This window comes from Astyanax mexicanus, chromosome 4, assembly GCF_023375975.1.
Source record: "Astyanax mexicanus isolate ESR-SI-001 chromosome 4, AstMex3_surface, whole genome shotgun sequence".
Classification (NCBI taxonomy): domain Eukaryota; kingdom Metazoa; phylum Chordata; class Actinopteri; order Characiformes; family Acestrorhamphidae; genus Astyanax; species Astyanax mexicanus.
In genome coordinates, this window is record NC_064411.1 from 21,198,206 (window position 1) to 21,213,205 (window position 15,000).

General features: G+C 37.3%; 1 protein-coding gene across 2 annotated transcripts in view; it reads right to left on the bottom strand.

Annotated features, from left to right (window-relative positions):
- Positions 1–15,000, bottom strand: part of LOC111196344 (zinc finger protein 658B-like) — a 298,411-nt gene that overhangs the window by 115,238 nt on the left and 168,173 nt on the right. The gene's annotated exons all lie outside the window — the stretch shown is intronic.

The window sequence follows — 15,000 nt, forward strand, 5'->3', positions numbered from 1 at the left end:
TGCTTGTTGTAGTTTCTTGTCTTGTCTCATCCTCATCATTAATCCACCTTATAGGTATGGAGGACCAAAAATGACAAAAATAAATAAATAAATAAATAAATGCACATATAAATGTAAAAATGAATAAATATATAAATATATATATATATATATAAATGAATAAATAAATGAATAAATACACGCATAAATAATTGTGTGGCTAAATAAATAAATTAAGTAAATTAATAAAATAATAAATAATAAAATTAATTTCTTATTTACTTATATATTTTTTATTTATTCATTTATATGTGCATTTATTTATTTCAACGTTTATTTATTCATACATTTAGTTCAACATTTCTTCATTTATTTATTTCTGTATTTTTTAATTTGTATGGTAATTAGGTGGGCGGTCCTATTTTTGCTCTAAAGCAGGATTGGTCAACTGGTGAATCAGACAGAAGTAATCGGTTCTAAGTACTCTAGCGTTACTTGACTTGTGATACCAGTGTTCAGTCAACAGTGGCTTCGAGTGGAAGGCCGCTGGCCGGCCAGCTTGAAAGAAGCAGTAGGTTTGTTCTGTTCATATTTCAGATTTATCTCAAATAAAAATGGTTTATCTTATTCATTCACTTGTATTGCGTCTGGTGTATTATTCCAAACTGAACTAGCTAATGTGTTGTTCAATTTATTCTGCAGCCCCACTGGGTTCTGTGAACGCGCCAAGTTCGCCTGCTACTCCGTCACATGCCATGACACCCAGTCACCCAGTGGACGGTAGGTTTTTACAACAGCTTAATATACGATTTATATTCAACTTCACTGGTGATTAGATGGCTAGTCCTCTTTATTGCCTGATAATTGAAGTTAGCATTTTCTCCACGCTTAGCTGAGGTTGCGAGGCTGTTCGGGCCGTACGCAGACAGAGGGAGAAGGTCAAGTCGGAGATGCTTTTCTGTGTCTGCACAACTTCATTCTTACACTCACGTCTTCTGTTTTCTTTAGGAAGAAAATGAGGATTTAGTGCCCAATCGATTTGCCAAACAGCTGCTTATTGCTGCAGGATTAGGGGAGAAACGTCTTACTTTGAATGTGTGTAAGGCATCACAGTTAACACACACTCAGTTTAGTGATAGTATGAAAATTGTCTAACTTCTCTTTTCAGGTTGTCAGACAAATCCACATGAATTAAGGGAATTCATTTTAGCTGAATTTCCAAAACTCAGACAAGGTGGTGCATTTGAATTGCTTAAAATGTCTGGAACAACTGGAGGTCGCCTTCTGAACCCCATTCTGTTACGCAGCCTGAGTTTCCTTACACACTACCGGACTCCATTTCCCAGAATCCTATGATTCATGACGTCACTGTCAGTCGCTCTCCTTCGCCCAATCACGTAACGCTCCGACGCTCAGATTCACCTGTGTTCCGAGGAAGTTCCGGGTTATGCTCATCATATGTTTTGTATTTAAGGCTGCATTATGTATTCTATCTTCGCGAGGTATTGTAGACTTTGGTTGCATACTAAGCGTTTCTCATGGTTTCTTCTATTGCCTTCTCGTTACGACCCTCTTTTCTGGTTTATCGGTTTATGTCTCTTGTTTTGCCCCTTTTGGATTTAAATGCTTGGTTGGACTGTCTTTTGGTTTCGAACACGGACTGTTTATACTACTACGGCTTTGGTTTCTGGTGAGATTATTGTTTTTTTGGCTCTAACATCTGTACTATCTGGTTGTCAGCCTGTAAATAAACCTGTTTGTTCATTTTACTCGGCAAGCGTCGCTCCACTCTGTCTGGCGTTACACATTCCCTGCACCAATGAGGGCTACCATGTCAGACATTTGAAAGATCCACAGACCTTCCTTCTGAAAACCAGCCCATAAGTTGTTTAATTTGAACATGTTCTCATCTGTAGATATATCGACCAGAATGCAGTAGTGAGCTTGTTGGACCACCGCAGAAATGTGTCATATGTGAGGAAGAGTTCCCCTTTTCACAGATGAAGGCTCACAGTAAAGAGTGCAAGAGGTATTATTGTTCTACACAGCTAAAACTTCACATTTCAGAGTGATGGGCATTGCGCACTCTCTTGCGAGACACTGTGCGTGAACCAAGATGGCGGCCCCCTGCTGCTAGACAAACATCCAAACAGCGCTGCACTCACACGGAAAACTTTAAAAACTGCCCTCCATCAACAGCAATCTATCTGCGCTCAACGCTAGAATATCCCTCGTCAAAAACCTACACAAAGAATTCCAAGCTCTTCGTGAAAGCTTGGAATTCAGCCAAGAGCAAAACTATCCCACTTAAAGAGAACAAACCACTACAGCATTCAGTCAGTGAACTCACAACCCAGCTTTCATCAGTTATCATCGAAAACAAACAAATGAGAGAAACAATTTTGGACCTACAGGCACGTAGTATGAGAAACAACATTGTCTTCTCTGGAATACCGGAACACACACAGGAAAACACCTTAAAGTTCTCTTAAAGAACTTCATGATCACCAAACTCAAAATCTGAACACCTGAACTGGCCTCATCCATCACATTCCACTGCAAGCGTCCCGCTTAGGAGGTTAAAAACTACAGAAAAAGCGGCCGCGACCCATTGTGGCTAAGGTCGAGCATTATAAACATAGAGCTCATCATGAGCAAAGGAAGGAGACTTAGAGAAACAGACCTGGGAATTAATGACCAGTTCCCCCAAAAAAATCTACACCTAATATAGTAACGGATTTAAATAATTTCCCAATAAACACAACAATTCCAATATGTCAGGTTTCATTTTGTTTCTTTTTTTATTATATTGAGCAGTTGTAAGAAATGTTAAAAGTATGAGCAGAACATGAACATGTGTACATTAGTCTGTCTTTATCTCTTTACAGCACACATGTGTATCTAGATCAATCTGAAACCATTTGGTGTTTTGGTTTAGAGTTTACACCGTTTGGAAAACATTACTTTTAAAATCAGATAATTACATACATGGCCCTGTAAGCATTACACTATAAAATCTACTGAGTTAGATGGTGAACTGAAGTGGTTTTATAAAAACTCATCAGCAGAAAAGGGTTTAAGGAAGTTAGATGAGGAAGTGATTATATGCAGAAGGTGAGTAAAGAAGAACACCAAATGTGCACATTCATAATCCCAGGAACCAATAAGAAAGATGCAAATTGTCTAAAAATAGGGCACCCTGAAGGTAAATATTTCATTGAAATGACTGATCACTTCAGTCAGTATAACTCAGTTCATCAATTAATGAATTAATCTATTTTTAAACTCTACCTACTTATGTTATCTAATGGGTCAAGTTGTTCTTATAATGATTCTATAAGTGATTATTTGATTTTTTATAGACTAATCGTAAGTTTGGAGGATATACAGCAGTCTGTTGCAATATATCCAAATACTGATGTGATGAAAACGAAGCAGTCTGCTTATGCTGGCGACTCCATCTGAGGAGATGTGTGTCAACAGCTAAAAATATCTAATGTCCTGTCTCACAGAATAAGACTCCAAAATGCTGACTACAGGTACCAAAAGGTAACTTCATGTATTGGCAGAATATTGAGCTCTCTACCAGCTCATGAATTTGAGCACTCATATTTACATTTCTGAATTAGAACCATGTGATGTTATTTGATATTGTGTGCACTATAGGAACTTGAGGGACAGGATACAGAAACTGTAGTACATGGCCTGTCTAACCCTCTATCAGATCAAGATGAGAAAGTGTTCCACAGCTTAGCCCATGTCTGTCTTGTGTTTCCCAGCCGTGTGCTACTGTTGTGTTTTGGTCCTGTCTCCGCCCTAGCCCCACCCTGTCATCAGTTATTTGTAACCCCGCCCCCTCTTGATTGATCCTCAGGTGTTTCCAGTTTCCTGTTCCCTCCTGGTGTATATAAGCACCTTTGTTTCAAGCCTTCTTTGTCTAGTCGTTTGTTGGTTTGTTTGCTGTCTGTAGTCTTGTCAGGTTTGTTTTGTGTCTCGTGCTGCTTGTTGTTGGTTCCTGTTTTCTAGTTCAGTCTTTTGAGTTTTGTATTCCTCGTCTAGTTCTCATAGTTTAGTTATCCTTGTATTGTTTATTTTTGTTTTACGTTTACGTGTTTGCTTTCAGTTTGTTTTCAGTAATACTTTTGTTTATCATGTTTTTTTGTTAGTTTATTAGTTTGTTTATTTTATTAAATATATATTCTGCACTTGCGTCCATCCCTTCTCATCCTTAACAAAGTGAGTATTCTGATTACTTCTAAATATCACAAATACTTAAATTGATAGATCAACAGCAAATACTTTTTCCCATTTTAATGTCTTTATAAATGGAATTCATAACCTTAATAAAAAAATCTATAGCTTTAGTTTAGATTGTGAAGTGGTCTCCAATTTTACAACTTACTATCAAAAGATTAAGCATTTTTAAAAGAAAGTTTCTGTAAAAAAATTATAAGCAGGCCAATGTTTCAAATGTGTAAACAGTTATTAAAATGTCGCTTAATTCCCTATACAGGTCACTTGTGGTATATTGTGAAAGCCTCTGCTTTCTTGGTCCTAAGGAACCTTGGCGTCCAAATGTCTGGACTGTTGTTACGTTTGGTCCACCAGTGACAGAGTGAATACTTATGTAACATTTATTCAATTAGTTATGTTTTTTTTTCCCTTGGACATTAAAGATGTAACATAAAAGTCTAATTACATTGACCATGATTCCATTTATAAAAGCAATTAATAGGGGAACTGCTATGTTTATCCAGACGAGTACAACCCCAAATCAGAAAAAAGGTAAGACAGAATGGAAGATGAAAATAAAATGATGCAAAATCCTCACAAAATGCCTTTGCTGAACATCAGACATTTATTACTAAACAAAGATCCTCAGCTCATCTTTATTCTTCCAATGATCAGCTTTTTGAGAACGCTGCATTTGTACCAAATCATGATTGCAGTTACCTGTTGACATGATGTGTTAAAAACCACACAGTTTGCGATTCATACCCAATTATTAACCCCTTAATTCTCTTTACATCTTTTCCCACTGAAGTTAGGCAGATAAAACATGAAATATATTTATGAAAGTAGCTGGGAAATAGGAAAAGAAGGAAACATTGGTTATAATTCATTGCCATTTTACATACTGTTGCGTTGCCCTGGGTTGTTATGTGTTTCTGTGGTGCTGTCTGTGTGTGTGTGAGACCCCTCCCCTCGCGGACTCTTGTGAGGAGGGGCCATGTAAATGTTATGCTGTTAGGGGCATCTGCCCTGTGGTTGTTCTGTGGCTGTGTTGGCCACTAGGGCAATAAGTGAGTGATAAGCCTGTTCAATAAAGAGCACTTTTCTGTTGAAGTGCAGTCTGACTCATTTTCTTCTGAGCCACCGCTACAATACTGTCCCATCCATGTCTGATTTGGGGGTTGTTTTTTGACAGTGCTTCAGACACACTTGTAAATAGATAAATGTATGCTCTTTCTTTGCCTTGTGTAATTTTTTTTAGCATGTAGAGGATGCCAGCAACCTTGATCCTCTCAAACCTGCACTCTGCACTTCAGGATGTTCAGCACAGCAATACTGACGAATATAATCTATCAAACCAGGAAATACAAGGAAGTAGAGGAAAGATTATAGCCTGGAGTGTTGCAAAATATTGTAGAAAATATTTAAGAAAAAGGAATCTGTGCATAACAGTTCATGGTTCTATTACAGAATGACCAACAGACAGATCCAGCAGCACGAGTGAAGATAAAGACAGTGTGAATCTGGGTTTTTAACTCACTGTCTGCCACAGCAGCCATGCTTCTTTTTTATCAGAAAATGATAATGTCGCCAAAAGCTACATCTTCTGACCCCTCCAGTCCAACACCAGAACTTCTGGAGACGGGCTTCACCACAAAGAGTCGAATACGGCTAGGTACCTCCAAATCCCAGTGACTTCACTGTGTTTTTTTTTTTTTTGCACGCATTAACAAATAAGAAAAAAATAGAAACAAAAAAGAAAATAAAGAAATATAAAAAGTACCAAAGTCTGTAAAGGCTTGTAAGCAGTACTCTGTAGTGATGGGACGAACGACACTGGTGCGTCAGCACTGTGTCGAGCGCACAAGAGTAGAACCCTGCAGTGGTGCGTGTATTGCTTTAAACAAAAATCACGTGACCGATACAGGAAGTGTATTGTTTGAATGTGCCGCGCCAAATTGTGTTCATAAGGAAACAAACTGTATCGACATGTATCGTGTACAATGACTGTATTCATGACCTCACGGATCATGGATCAAAACAGGAAGTTTCCGACTGTCTGGAATCATTTTCATCTTTTGACACCAAATAATGTTTTTATCTCCTTTGGACATTTTTTACTGTTACTTATTTTTTTTATTAAATATGTTTGAACTCTTTTCTGGTGACGGTTTTTAATTGTATTCAGATAAATTAACTTTTTATTTTATTGTAGAACACAAGATCCGTTACAATATTGGAAAGACAACCACAAAACATCTTTATCTACTTGCACTTAGATATTTATGCACACCATCTTCATCTGTACGCTGTAAAAGAGTTTTTTCTTAGGCAGGAGAGCTTGTGTCTAAAAAGAGAAATCTCCTTGGAGCTAAGACACTACAAAAACTTTTGTTCCTCAATAAAAATACAGAAATGAATGCATTGTATTGTCCCAATCTTCTTATAAGGGTGTTTTTTCCTGGCCGTGTCCTAATTCACTAGCCGGGGCAGGATCGGGACCCTGACGACACGGGTTCGATCTGGCGTGAGGAGCGGTGTGTTTATTTTATTTTTTCCTTTCGTCTTGGGTTAAGCTGCTTTGATATCAATTGTTCTGCAATTGGGTTCAACAACCCTCTGGGCTGGAGAGCTACTAGTCTGTAGCACTCCATCCCATTACACTTCATTTTCAACAGTTTTTTTTTTTGTGGCGACGTAATGTCTTGGAAAATATCTGGCCCGCCACCAAACTTAATTGCAGACCCCTGGTGTACACCATCTCTACACCACAACTTCTCACTTGAAGGCTTGAAATGGTTTGTTGTGTACAAATAGAGAATGACCAGTTTAACTTCCACACCATTAAACTCCTATCAGAATCCAGATCCGAATCTTTATTCGCCAAGAATAAAAGGTACAATGATTTTTTTTTTCTTGGAGCAGGTATCAACATTTAAATAGAATGTAATAATAGATGGATAAAAATATTGAACTACACTGCTCAAAAAAGGTAACACTAAAATAACACATCCTAGATCTCAATGAATAAAATATTCCAGTTGTAAATCTATATTAATTATATAGTGGAATGCGTTGAGAACAAAATAATATAAAAATGATCAATGTAAATTATTATTATCCAATGGAGGTCTGGATTATGAATCATACTCAAAATCAAAGTAAAAAATCAAATGACAGGCTGATCCAACAAAATGATTTCCTAGGCTGACATCATGTCTGTTCTCCTAATAGGGTGGTAGAAGGATATATTATCACATTCTTTAAAGTTCATTTTCTTTTAAATCTTTATTTTTTTTCACTGAATAAAAGAGTGCAGCTCTGTCTCAGCTGGTGCTGTGGTGTTTAGTTAGTGTTTGGTACTTTACTCTTTCATTGCTCAGGAATGAAAAGTGATGATAGCAGTCGGGGACAAAATTAGTAATTGGTCAAAATTATTATGTGAGTGCCCTCCATAGCCAATAGGGATTTTAATGACAATTGGAGACGTTTTGTAAAACAGAACAGCAAAAGGTGTTTAAAATACTCCAAGTGGCAAATACTACAAAATGCACAAACTAATCTGTTTTGTTGTTTTGTGTTTGTGCTTACAGTGAAAACTCCAGAGGAGTTGAAGGCTTGAAGGCTACGACGTGGTCCTGCATCGTGTCAGCAAACAGAAAATATAAAAATCGGAGGCTTATTCAAGACTTAATGTAGATTGAAACACAATACAGTAGTTAGCCAGGCTCCAATTTCTTTACTTAGCTCTTCAGGCAACATTAAGAGATTGCTGATGAGTGCAGGGTATTTGCAGGGTATTTTGTGAGAAAGAACCCACTGCAGGAGTAATTGTGAAGAAAAAGGATGAGGGGACACTTCTGGACATGTGCAAAACTTAATGTCACTCAGTCAGGATAGCTGTATATGAGTGTGACTCTTGTTAAGGCCTGTTGAAGCTTGATGTTTGTTGAACAGATTTTAAGGTTAGATAAAGGGAAGGTAAATTTTGCTTAATAAACTGTATTTATGTATATAATTCGTAGTGTAACATTTAGTTTATATGCCTTGTGTGAGGTGTTTATTTTGTTTTTATTATTATTCACTATAAGTGAATTAATTACATTTTTAAATAATCCTAATGTCCTAATAATCCTAATGTAATTACCATGGCCTATATTTCTGTGAATATAAGATCTATATTATAGGACTGGCCAGAGTATCAATTGTTTTTGTTACTATTAAACATTTTATAGTTTGAGCAAACACTCGTTAAATATTAATATGGGTGGGAACTATGAGCAATACTGATCAGCAAATGGGCCTGACCTCACGCTGCAGTATGTACCCAGCCTCATAGCCAAAGCCTCAATTTTTTTAGCTCCTCTTAAATCAGGGAAAAGGCACAGGTTGCGCCTGGTGCCAGAACTGGTGACTGTAGCATGATTAGAATGCTTAATTATTTTTTTTATTTTACATTTTTACACAGATTGTGCTAGTGATTTTTCTGCTGTTAGAATCAGTTTGCACACTTTTGACATGCAAACTGTGAACCTAAGTGAACAATTGTACAGTTTTTTTTTTAAATGGCTGGCGCTGTACGCAGGATGTACAGCATTTATGACGATAATAGTAATGACCTGTGGTTTGCTTTTCCTCTGTAGACACTGTTCTCAGCACACACAAAACTACACAACAGGAAGTGATGGACACCACATAAAATACCTGAAATATGTGCCTGAGAGGATGGGTGTCACACCTTAGCCTGTGTCTGCCCTGTGTTTTCCCCTCTTTTGGTTCTGTTTTCCTGTCTGTGTTTTTCTTAAGCCCATGGCATTGTTTTGTTATTGTCCTGTCTCCGCCTTAGCCCCGCCCTGACATCTGTAATCCCTCCCAACTTTCGTCTCCATGCTAATGTCCTAATATGATTGGAGGTAATCTGCCAGTTGTGCATCTTCCGTTAGAATGAAGTCATCTCTGTAAATCTGTAAGAGAATTGGGAAATTACTTACTACATCCATCAAATGTTCACTTTGTTCCATTCCATCGGCTGAGTAGAGATTAGTGGCATTTTCCTGATGCCTTGATGAACATAAAGCAGCACCAGGCTGGGGACACAATAATTACACCTCAAGAAATGTCAAAAGTCAGATAATTAAGGGTAAGTATTTCCTACTATTAGTTTTGATAAAAAAAAATGTATAGCCATCAAAAATCTAATGTAAGAAGGTCCACATTCTATTTTTTAATGTTTGGCTTGCTTGAAAATGGACTAAAATGTAAAAAAAAGAATATGGGTGTTGAAAGACTTATTATTCTTTTTTGTGCTTTTTCCTCCAATTCGAAGAATAGCATGAACTGTAAAATTAAACATTAACACTACTTACAGGTGAAGTGAAAACATTTTCTAGCTTTACTTATAATGGCATCATAACAAGACCTCATTAGGAGTGATCAGTGTAATAGTATCACATTGATGTACACATGCATTAATGAGAGAATTCTATTTTTGTCTCTTACGCAGCCCTTAAGACAGAGGAGTTCTTCATAGCAGGGCAGATTATGGAGGACCAGGACCTGCTTTACTTTCCAAGGAATTCCACAACCATCAAAACAGTCAGACTGTGCTGGATGTTGCTGACATGACTGTGTGAATTTCTTTGATAGGTGAGTATATATCTACAGTATACACAATATACAGTATATACTCTATAATATGTACTATGCAGTAGATTTAGTATATACTCCTAATTATATACAATATATACTCTGCAGTCCTCTGCAGAAAAGTTAGTGCAGGCCTCCGGTAACTCCAGTAACTATATCTGTGTGCAGTGTTGCTGTCTCAGGTTGGATGGAGGATTGAAGCACAATCAGATGCTGAGGAAGTTTTTAGAGCAGTCAGAGGGATGAAGGGTCCAGACGAACACCTTCCCAGATCTCTCTCATCATCAGATCATTGCAGATCTGGAAACTCAGCTCGTCTTCCCAACTGAGATCATCCAGACAACCCGAATCCTGCTTTCAGTTCCTCCTTGGTAATTAGGACTTGACACTCGACCAAAAAAGTGTTTTTTTTTTTGGTTGGGTGGAAACGGACACCATTAAATATTTTTGTTTATACTTTTGGTCTATTATAATAAAAAACAGGAGGTTTATTTATTTTATCTACTCCAAGAGAATGAAGCGAATAAGATTAATAAGCATAGGTGAGGGATGTTTTTATCCCATTAAAACCGTGAATCATACAAGTGTGTGTGTGTGTGTGTGTGTGAGTGTGTGCCCCTCAGACATGTAATTCTACAATACTCCACCGCGAGCGTTCATCATGTTCTGAAAACTGGTACAGAATGGATTCTACTGATTAGCATGGACACGCAGACCTTCCAAAGCCATATTCGTTTATCCAGAGAGTAGTTTCAGCTTTTTGTTGAAGAACTGCAAACTCTTAGGTTAAAATATGACCATCAGTCTGGCTCTCATTTCTATGCTATATATCAGGGATCACTAATAGGCGGAGCGCGGTCCGGGTCCGGACCCAGACGTTGTCCAATGTGGACCCAAACCGATAAACTACAGAGAAGGATTTAATTCTGACAGAGTTCATTTAAAGCAGCGGAACTTTTGTTGTTCACACTGCAGCGACGCGGCATCGCTCCCAATCGCTTTCTCCACCTTTCTCTCACCGCTTTGGGGCGTGTCTCCCGAAAGAGTAAGCAGTTTATCTGCCACCAGGAAGAATGTGTAGAGTTGTAGTTCAGTGCTGTGTATGAACGAGGCGCTGTTCTTTTTTTTATCGCCCGGTGAACCCTGCTAAAACATCCAGCTCAGGACCAGCTGGTTATCTTACCAATGAGTTTCTTAAAGCACAAAAAAGCCTGAAAAAGCTGTACTCAGCTTCTCCTCCGCTTTCTCACTCTATAGTTCAGCCTGTGGTGGTGGGTGTGGTGCTAAAGCCCTGTCCGCGTGGTGCTGATTGTTTACTGCCCAGCGAAACTCGCTACTTATTTGCATAAAGTTGAAAATATCTTCGCCGTGTGTGTTTTGCGACGCAGTAACAAATCACAGACCAATCACGTGTGGTGTAAGATTACCAAATGCTCTCCTCTGCCAATCATATCATTGCTGCCCTGGCTAGTGAATTGGGACGCGGCCGGGAAAAAAACCTTTATAAACAGATAGGGAGCCCGAGAACTGGCGGAAAAACGAGAACGGGCGGAAACTAAAGACACGCCGAGCGCGCGAGAGAGAGAGGGGAGGAATGTACAAAAAAATCTGTCCAGAGTGGTATTTTATTATTATTATTATTATTATTATACATAAAAAAAACAGGTCAGATGTTTATATATATATATATATATATATGTATATGTATATGTAGTCATAACACAGTTATCACAACATTGACGCTCCGTTCCGGACCTTGGACTGACGAAATTTTCAACTGGACTATACTAAATCCTAATGAAATACCCCTGCTATACAGGAAATCAAAATTCCTTTCGGGTAATTGCAGAAATTCAGTGTGTTCCAAGGAGCTGCTCACTAAATTGTCCTGGAGCTTCTGGAACTGATGTATTTACTGGTAATAAAATTCCTTTAAATGGCCCACTCAATGTGAAAAGAGGATGCCATATAAAAATCCAGAGGCCAATAATTAGACGAGATGCTTCTATTCACTTCGTCTACAGGGCTTTGTAAATTAGCAGGGTTGCTTCTTAGATATATTTACAAGTGTGTCAGACACATTACATTACCTTTGGGAGATTTACTATTGTGTCATTTATTTCAATTTCTTAATTCTTAGTTCGCTGAGAGAATTCTGGCAGAGGAGCTGCTGACATTTTTAAATACAGAATCAGCTGTTTGGACTTACAGATGGGAGGTGGCCGTGACTTTGCTCAAGGAGAGGAGTAAAATTCCTGTGTTGAGCAATAATTCTGTTTTTATTTTATGTTTTAATCAGATAATCTCAGATAATTAAAAGATGTGTGCCACTACTGTGAAGAAGCAAGTGGAGAAACAGAAAATGCACAGAGCTTTTAAACACAGGTACATAAACAGATGCATCTTTACACAAAGACTGACACAGAAAGACTGAAACACTGGGGTTAAATAAACATTAGGACTGAGAAACACCTGGGAATACTGATTAGGGGCGTGGCTACAAATTAACACAGGTGGGAAGATTAAGGACAAAGACGGGGAAGGGAAAGCCATGTGGCTGCCAGTCAAAGTAAGAAAGAAATGACTTTAATTCAGTTTTAATTATTGTGGTTTATGTAATGTAAAAATGAAATTGTGTAATTTAATATTACCATCATGTCCGAGTACAACTTCTCCATCTCTAGCTGTAATATAAGAGGGATCCAGTCAGTTAATAATAGAAATATGAAGCTTAACATACTAAAAACAGAGAATTTAGATATTTTTTGTTTGCAAGAAACTAGACTAACCTCTTATAAAAATATACGTGATGCCCAAATAGTCTGGGGTGAACATCTATCCTTTTTTTCTGTTGGGGAGGATAAAGCGGATGGAGTATCCATTTTAATCGTTTACTAAAAATGTTTCAGTTCTGAAAATAAGGGATCCTGGTAGGCTTCTGTATGTGGATATTTATTTGTTGGGTAAAAGAATTAGGATAATAAATGTTTATGCTTTTCCTAATTAAAATAAAAGAATTAGCCTCCTTAATAAATTAAAAAGTATATTATATGTCTGCTTTCTTAATATAATTTGTGGTGACCTTAACACCATAACGGAACTTAAGGATAGTAACTCAGATAAACTAAGTAAAAAAGGGAATATTATAGTCATCTTTTAAAAGAAATCATGTGTAATAATGAGTGAGATTATATTTTAGAGTTTTGTTTCCTGATAAAAAAAAGAGTTCTCAAGATTTTATAGTATTAGGAATTTTTTGTGTGTAATCATTTTAAAATAAAGAATTATAAAGCTAAATTGTTGATTAATTCTGATCATTTAACTATTGTAGCTACAGTACAACTTGTAAATGAAGAAGAAGGAGAAACTTTCTGGAAAATGAAAACTAAATTTCTAAAATATGCAAATATTATGTTAGACCTTAAAGATGATTAAATAGAATAGAATTCATGAAATATTTTTACTCAAGTGATCAAGATTTGTGGGAATCTATGAAATGTAGAATAAGAGTCTTTTCGAAATTCCAAAGTAAAATACTAAACAAAGAAAGAAATGAAATACTTAATTTTAACTAAAAGATATTTTAACTTAAAATCAAAAACAATAAGAACAGAGTACGAAGATAAGTGCTTAATAAGTATATAGGATAACATTGATAAAATTAACAAAGAAGACAGTAAATGTGTGCAGGTTTTAACAGGTCTTTTTTCTGAAGATGATTTAGATGTTAAGGTCACATCATTATATTTAAAAAAAAAGCAGATAAATTACATTAAAAATTCTATTCATTCAGGAAATAATACATATCCTAGTTCTAATGAAGTGAGAGGAGGAAAGTGATAAAATATAATGAGAAGAAATGTATAGAGATATAACTGTAGATGATTTAATTAAACAATTCCTAAATTATAGATATCCGCCATTAAATAGTAACTTAGAAGATGATATAAAGGGAGATGAGGTTTTATCTGTTAATGAACTCTTAAATAAAGGTAAATCTCCAGGATTAGATGACATTCCAGCAGATCTTTCTCTCTCTTGTGGGCATGATTTGTCTCCCATTCTTACACGGGTTTATAATGAAGGGCTGAGATGCATCATTCTTTCTACGAGGGTGTTTTGGCACTGTTGTATAAAAAACTACTAAAAAAATTATTGACATCTTAAACTAATGAATCTTGACTATAAGATTTTTGCTAAGATAATTATGAAAAGGATTGAAACTGTATTAAATGTAATTGTAGAGAAAGAACAGGAAAAAGTGCTGTAAAACTGCGTTTTATGTTGGACAATTTGAACACTTTGAGGGAAGTAATCTGTAGTAGAGATGAGAATTTTTATGTTGTAGCTCTTTTGATAAAAAAAAAGCATTCAATTATGTCTCTAGAACAGGGGTGTCAAAACTGCGGCCCATTTCCTTTTTGGGAGCGGCCCGCGAGGTATTTTAGAAATAGAATGAAAGTTGGCCCGCTGTTAAGCAGGTTTTTATAATATGAGATTCAAAGTTTGAACGCTAGGTGTCAGAAACGGGCCAAAGAGTCTAAAAGCGGAGAGGGTGGGCATTTCTAGCGGAAAAAACGGCGAGGGTGTGCGTTTCTAGCGCAGAAAAACGGGCCAAAGAGTCTAAAAGCGGAGAGGGTGGGCATTTCTAGCGCAAAAAATGGCCAAAGAGTCTAAAAGCGGAGAGAGTGCGCAGTTTTATTGCAGAAAAACTGCCAAAGAATCTAACAGCGGAGAGAGTGCGCATTTCTAGCGCAGAAAAGCGGGCCAAAGATTCTAAAAGCGGAGAGAGTGCGCAGTTCTAGCGCAAAAAACGGCCAAAGAGTCTAAAAGCGGAGAGAGTGCGCATTTCTAGAGCAGAAAAACAGGCCAAAGAGGCTAAAAGCGGAGAGGGTGCGCAGTTCTAGCGCAAAAAACGGCCAAAGAGTCTAAAAGCGGAGAGAGTGCGCATTTCTAGCACAGAAAAACGGGCCAAAGAGTCTGAAAGCAGAGAGGGTGCGCATTTCTAGCACAGAAAAACGGGCCAAAGAGTCTGAAAGCGGAGAGGGTGCGCATTTCTAGCACAGAAAAACGGGCCAAAGAGTCTGAAAGCGGAGAGGGTGCGCAGTTTTAGCTCAGAAAAAGGGCAAAGAGTCTAAAAGT